General features: G+C 44.2%; 1 pseudogene; it reads right to left on the bottom strand.

The window, feature by feature from the left end:
- Positions 1-285: 285 nt before the first annotated feature.
- LOC144296456 (methylglutaconyl-CoA hydratase, mitochondrial-like) lies at positions 286-1,307 on the bottom strand (annotated as a pseudogene).
- Between the last annotated feature and the right edge of the window lie 4,693 nt (positions 1,308-6,000).

Genomic DNA, 6,000 nt, shown 5'->3' with positions numbered 1-6,000 from the left:
TTATTCACATTAAAAAATTAAGAACAGGGGCAGCCCCCGTGGCTCAGCGGTTTAGTACCTCATACAGCCTGGGGTGTGATCCTGGAGACCCAGGATCGAGTCCCACGTCGGGCTCCCTGCATGGAGCCTGCTTCTCCCTCTGCCTGTGTCTCTGCCTCTCTCTCTCTCTCTCCCTCTCCATGTCTCTCATGAATAAATAAGTAAAATCTTTTTTAAAAAATTAACAACAGGAAGCCTTGTATGCAGGAGATATTAGAATTTGTACTTAATTTTGAATCTGTTTTTTGACAGTACACATAAAGAACTTTATAAATCTGAATGACTATGACATGATACACATTTGGACAAAGTATACATATGGATGCACTCTAGATGCCTAATTCACTACATGGCTAACTCGTTCTTCATTCGGTCATTGGGATTCCAGGAGTTGAAGCATATGTGGATCTGAAAGATACTTCCAGAAGTATATTTGTTACACAGGCATTTTAAGGATTTTTGTTTCCTCTACTTTGCTTTATAGTGAGGAGACTTTGTCTCTTTAAAAGCAAGAAGACCTTCAAGCCTGTTTTTTATTGGAGTAGTCTGAGCATGACAAGCTTCTTCTATGGCTAATCCTGTTACTAAATCAACCTCCATCCCTTGATTAATTGCTAATTTTGCCTCGCATCATAACACGTCCCTGAGGTAAAAACTCTTGCCAGGCCCAAGGCCTTGCAGTGGGCAGCATCCCCCTCCGGGTTCTGTTCTAGAACATGACTGATCAAGGTCACAGCTTTGGCTTCTTGGCCACTGGGCACACGTGCAGAGAAGAAAAGTTCTTTGGCCAGAGACATCCTGTTAGGTGAGTTACTGGGTCCCCACTAATTTCATTAATCACTGCTCTTAATTTGGAGACAAAAGGACCAACTTCACTGGGATTCATGTTGACGCTCTCATTCTCTATAAGATCCACACAGCACAGAATATCCCTGGAACTTCATTCCTGACTATTATTCCTGACTTTCCCTTTTCCTTCCTTTCCTTTCATTTTTTTTCTTTCTCTTCCCTTCCCTTCCCTCCTTCTTTTTAAGGGGGGACTGGAGCAGAGGGAGAAAGAGAATTTTAAGCAGGATCCACTCTCAGTGCCCCAAGCAGGGCTTGATCTCACAACCCTGAGATCGTGACCTGCGGGGAAATCAAGAGTCAGATACTTAACCAACTGAGCCACCCAGGTGCCCACTGACCTCAGTTTCTTATCAGATTTTAAAGCATCCACAGCTTTTGAGAGCATTTTTATCAGATTTTTACTGAATGAGTTTTGGCATTAGCTCTATTTATTCCAAGCACCACTATTCCTCAGTTCTCCTCCTCCAATTACCGCACTCACTGCCCGTCCTCATCTTAGAGCTGTAGCCCCTCCTCCAGCCTACCCTCTGGTGCCCAGCCCAGGGGCGCAGATCGCCAGACAGCCTCCACCAGGGTCCAAGCTGTGCACGGCGAGCAGCCACCAAGTGAGCACAGCTCACCTACAAGGTGCCCAAGGGCCCCGCCCACTGCCCCCATCACCTTATCTGTTTAGGACTTTCTTTACACAAAGATGTGAAACAAATAAGGCAAACCAGCAAACAGTCTAATTTTTGTCATGGGCATTGGGTGTCTATTATCCTCTCTGAACTTTCTGTGCATTGAAATCCTTAATATTTAAACATAAAAAATTAAAATGATGAAAGTTTGAGAGCAGAGGTTGAAGGATCTAGAATACCATGCCTAGGATTCTGAACTTTATTGTTTAGGCATTAAGAACATTTGTGCAGGGGCACCTGGGTGGCTCAGTCAGTTAAGTATCTGCCTTTGTCACAGCCCCTCGTTGGGCTCCTTGCTCAGTGAGGAGTCTGCTTCTCCCTCTACTCCCTACTCATGCTCTATTCTTCTCTCTCTCTCTCTCTCTCTCAAATAAATAAATAAATAGATAAATAAATAAATAAATGAATGAAATCTTTTTTATTTTTATTTATCTTTTTAAAAGATTTTATTTATTCATTCATGAGAGATACACATAGAGAGAGAGAGAGAGAGAGGCAGAGATACAGGCAGAGGGAAGCAGGCTCCATGCAGGGAGCCTAACGTGGGATTTGATCCTGGGTCTCCAGGATCACGCCCTGGGCTAAAGGCGGTGCTAAACCGCTGAGCTACCTAAGCTGCCCAAAATCTTTTTTAAAAAGAATATTTGTGCAAACTTAATTTGAAAAAAAAAAAAAAAAAGACTGAGTAGAAGGCAGACTTGTCTGAGCTGTGCTCTAGAAATTACCAGCCACATATAACTTTACTTTCTTGCTCTTCCTATGATACATACTTAACTCCATCTGTAAACTCTGATGTATTCCCTGTTTATTCTCAAAATTGTCCCACAGGGATTATTAGGGAATCCTCACTGTCCCATTTCACCAGTAGGCTCAATGTTTCTTGACTCAACTATAGATCTGTGGTAGAGAAAATTCTGGTTATTGTAAGGAGTGAATGAGAAAAATTGAGACTAAGGGTGGGTATAAGTTCAGGAATCAAGAAACATCACAGCTATTAAGAATACCTTAAGGGGAGCAACATAAAATTAACACGCAGAGTTTATGCAAATGGCACGCCAGTTCCCTAGTGGCCCAGCTATTTTAAGTACTGGCTTAACTACATGTGATTAAGAGGAGCCCATCAAATCAAAAAGGCACACATGTCACAATCCTTCACTTGTTCCTCTTTGTTTGGGGATCATTCCAATGCATGTCATTACATTTCCCCCTACCCACCCCTCCCCGACCCCTGAGAGTAACTTTGCCTGCACAGGAAGCTGTAGGCCACATCTGCTGCTCTCCTGGAGTCTGTGTATGTCCTACAGGAATGCCTTCAAGGCTAAGCCAGGAATTTCCCATGAAACATGCACAGTAGCTGATGTAGAGAGGTCTGCAATGGGTATAACTGTGTAATGCGTGTATTTCTATTAATAGCTCTGCTTCTTCTCCTTAGACTGCAGGGCTGGCTACCAAGTGGAGAGGAGGAAAGAAAGAAAGAAAGAGAGAAAGAAGAAAGAGAAAGGAAGGAAGGAAGGAAGGAAGGAAGGAAGGAAGGAAGGAAGGAGAAGAAAGAAAGGAAAGAAAGAAAGAAAGAAAGAAAGAAAGAAAGAAAGAAAGAAAGAAAGAAAGAAAGAAAGAAAGAAAGAAAGAAAAAGGAAGGAAGAGGGACGTCTGGGTGGCTTAGTGGTTAAGCCTCTGCCTTTGGCTCAGGGTGTGATCCCAGCTCTACTTAAGAGAGATACAGAGAGAGAGAGAGGCAGGGACAGAGGGAGAGCAGGTGCCTCAGGGATCAGGGAGCTCTAGGTGGGCTCAATCCCAGGACCCAGGGACTATGACCTGAGCCAAAGGCAGACACTTAACCGACTGAGCCACCCAGGAGCCCAGAAATGAAATTCTGATGGCATTGTTGGAACTCTGAGATGCAGCCCTGTCCCTGGACTTTTCACTACATGAACCAGGTGTTCCTTTTCAGTTACAGTCTGTTTGAGCCAGGTTTTCTGTGCCTGCTGTTGGTCAAGACTGACACATCCAGTGTCCTTTCCCATGCTCCATGCAGCTTCTGCAGTTCACCACACAGACCTGGTCACGACCCCACTCCCTTAGCAGGTGGCCTGCCTCCTGCTCCATAGAGAAAGAGAAGCCAACCTGCACAAAGTCCACAGCTTCTCTCTGACTTCTCATGTACCTTCACCTCCATCACTGTTGGAATATCCTCAGAGGAGTACTTCCACCTGTCCACAGTGAGCTGGGTTCCCCCTGCTCTGGATCCCGTCCCCCCTTCCCCCCTGCCCTCCTCTGGGACTTAGCTTTACCAATCACTCCCTATTTTATCTCCAATCTCTCTGCTCCAGTGGCTCTTTCTCTTGAGCAGACAAACTAAAAAAGAAAGAAAAGAGAGGAAGAAAAACAATTTTCCTTCCGGAAAATCAATCTATCATCACCATTCTTGACCTCACAATGTGTTCGCTTCAAAAAATATTCTCTACTCCCTGTACTTTCTTATCATTCATTCACTTCTCAGTTCACTACTGCAATTAGAATTCCTTCCCTCTACTTTCCTGGAACTGCCAAGTGCAGTGGCCTAATTTCAACATTTCACTCCTCTGTAACAGTTTATTCTGCTGATTTATTCTCTTCTAAATGGCCCGTTGAGCATTTCCCTCATAGATCTTACAGCTCCTTTTCAGTGGTTCTTCTCCATTTTCCACCCCTCCAGTCAACAAATGTGTTGCCTCTTCTGGATAACAAAACCTGTTGAAAAATTGACAAAGCCTATGGTTTGTTTCCCTAGAAACGTATTTTTTTGCATAGTATCTATCAAGGTTGTTCGTAACACACTGGAGAATATACTCCAGCTAGAAGAACCAGAAAGGGCTTTCCTAAAATCTGCGGTGGTTCACATAAAGGTTTAGGGAATGAGAAACTTCCAGGAACTTTAAACACACAATGGAACTCCTCTGCCGGGTGAGAAAGCTCTCAAAATAAAAGCCACCACCCGAGCTGCTGGCACTAAAACTACAGCAGCTCTAGCAGGGACTGTGCCAGCAAAGTGGTGCCCTGCACCCTGCACTTCTCTCCTCGTGTAACTCCATCCAGAGGGAGTCCCTCACCAGGTCCACTGTCTTCAGTTGACCCAGTTTCCAATCAAGGTCTTTCCCAAGCCCATCTTCTTGGGCAGAGCCTAAGTCTCATGCAGAATCCTGACTTCAAAGGGAGTGGGAAATGTCTTTTCCACATTTCCAGCTCTGCACTGTAACAAGAGGTGAAGCAGGATAGTGTTGGGCTAGTCAATCTACTGCATCGCTGTGTGTGTAAATGTAAAACTCAAAGACTAAATTTTATCTTTCATTTTTAAAAAAATATTTTATTTATTTGTTTGAGAGAGATCACAGAGGGAGAAGGAAAAGCAGACTTGCCACCGAGTGGAGAGCCCAATATGAGGCTCAATCCCAGGACCCTGAGTTCATGTCCTGACCCGAAGGCAGACACTTAACCAATAGAACTACCCAGGCATCCCAAGAAACACATTTTAAATGTTAATGTTAAGTCTTCGGTCTTTTTTTTTTGGTCACAAGTGTCAGATCACAGTTGAAATTGCCTTTAATAGGAGAAGGAATTTATTGGCTCAGACAAAAAGTTCAAAAATAGAGCTAGCTTTGTTAAAATGTGTTCATGATCTTGGGCACCAGAATTTGCTCACTTAGGATCTCTCTCATTCTCTTAGTTCTGTTCCCACTGCTTCTCTCTTAGGCAAGATCTCCCTGCACTGATTGGCCAACAGCAATTGCCTATTCATATTCCTACCAGTACAACAACCCCAGCAGACAAAGAGCCTCTTTTCCCAAATAGTTTTAGCATATCTAGAGTGATGTCTCGTTGGACCAGTGAGTCAGGTGCTTCTCCTTGAATCAACCATTGTGACCTGGGGTTGCAGAGCTCTGATGGACCGTGTTTGAATGGTGTGCCCAGTCCCGAGTCCAGCATGGGAGGTGCATCTCTACATGAACAAGTTGAACTGAGGGATTGGAATAGAGGTGCTCCCCAGAGGAAATAGTATATTGTTTGCCAAAGGAGGGAGAATGGATGCTGGAAAGGCAAATTCAAGAGCTATCCCTTACACCAGAATTCTACTTCCTGCCTTCTGTTCCAGATTCCCTTTGGATAATCTCACTTACTTCTGTGGCTTCAACTACTTCCTGGGCTTAGGACCCTGGTGTCTGGAATAAACCTTACTTTGATTATTTTCATCCAATGAAATGGGAAGATCAAGTCAATAAAAGATATAGCCCACTTGAAAGGAAATTTTTTTAAAGATTTTTATTGGGGATCCCTGGGTGGCTCAGCGGTTTAGCACCTGCCTTTGGTCCAGGGCGTGATCCTGGGGTCCCGAGATCGAGTCCTACATCAGACTCCCTGCATGGAGCCTGCTTCTCCCTCTGCCTGTGTCTCTGCCTCT

Source organism: Canis aureus, chromosome 24 (assembly GCF_053574225.1).
Source record: "Canis aureus isolate CA01 chromosome 24, VMU_Caureus_v.1.0, whole genome shotgun sequence".
NCBI classification, from domain to species: domain Eukaryota; kingdom Metazoa; phylum Chordata; class Mammalia; order Carnivora; family Canidae; genus Canis; species Canis aureus.
The sequence above is the reverse complement of the archived record's forward strand: the minus strand, read 5'-3'. Positions and strand labels throughout refer to the sequence as shown.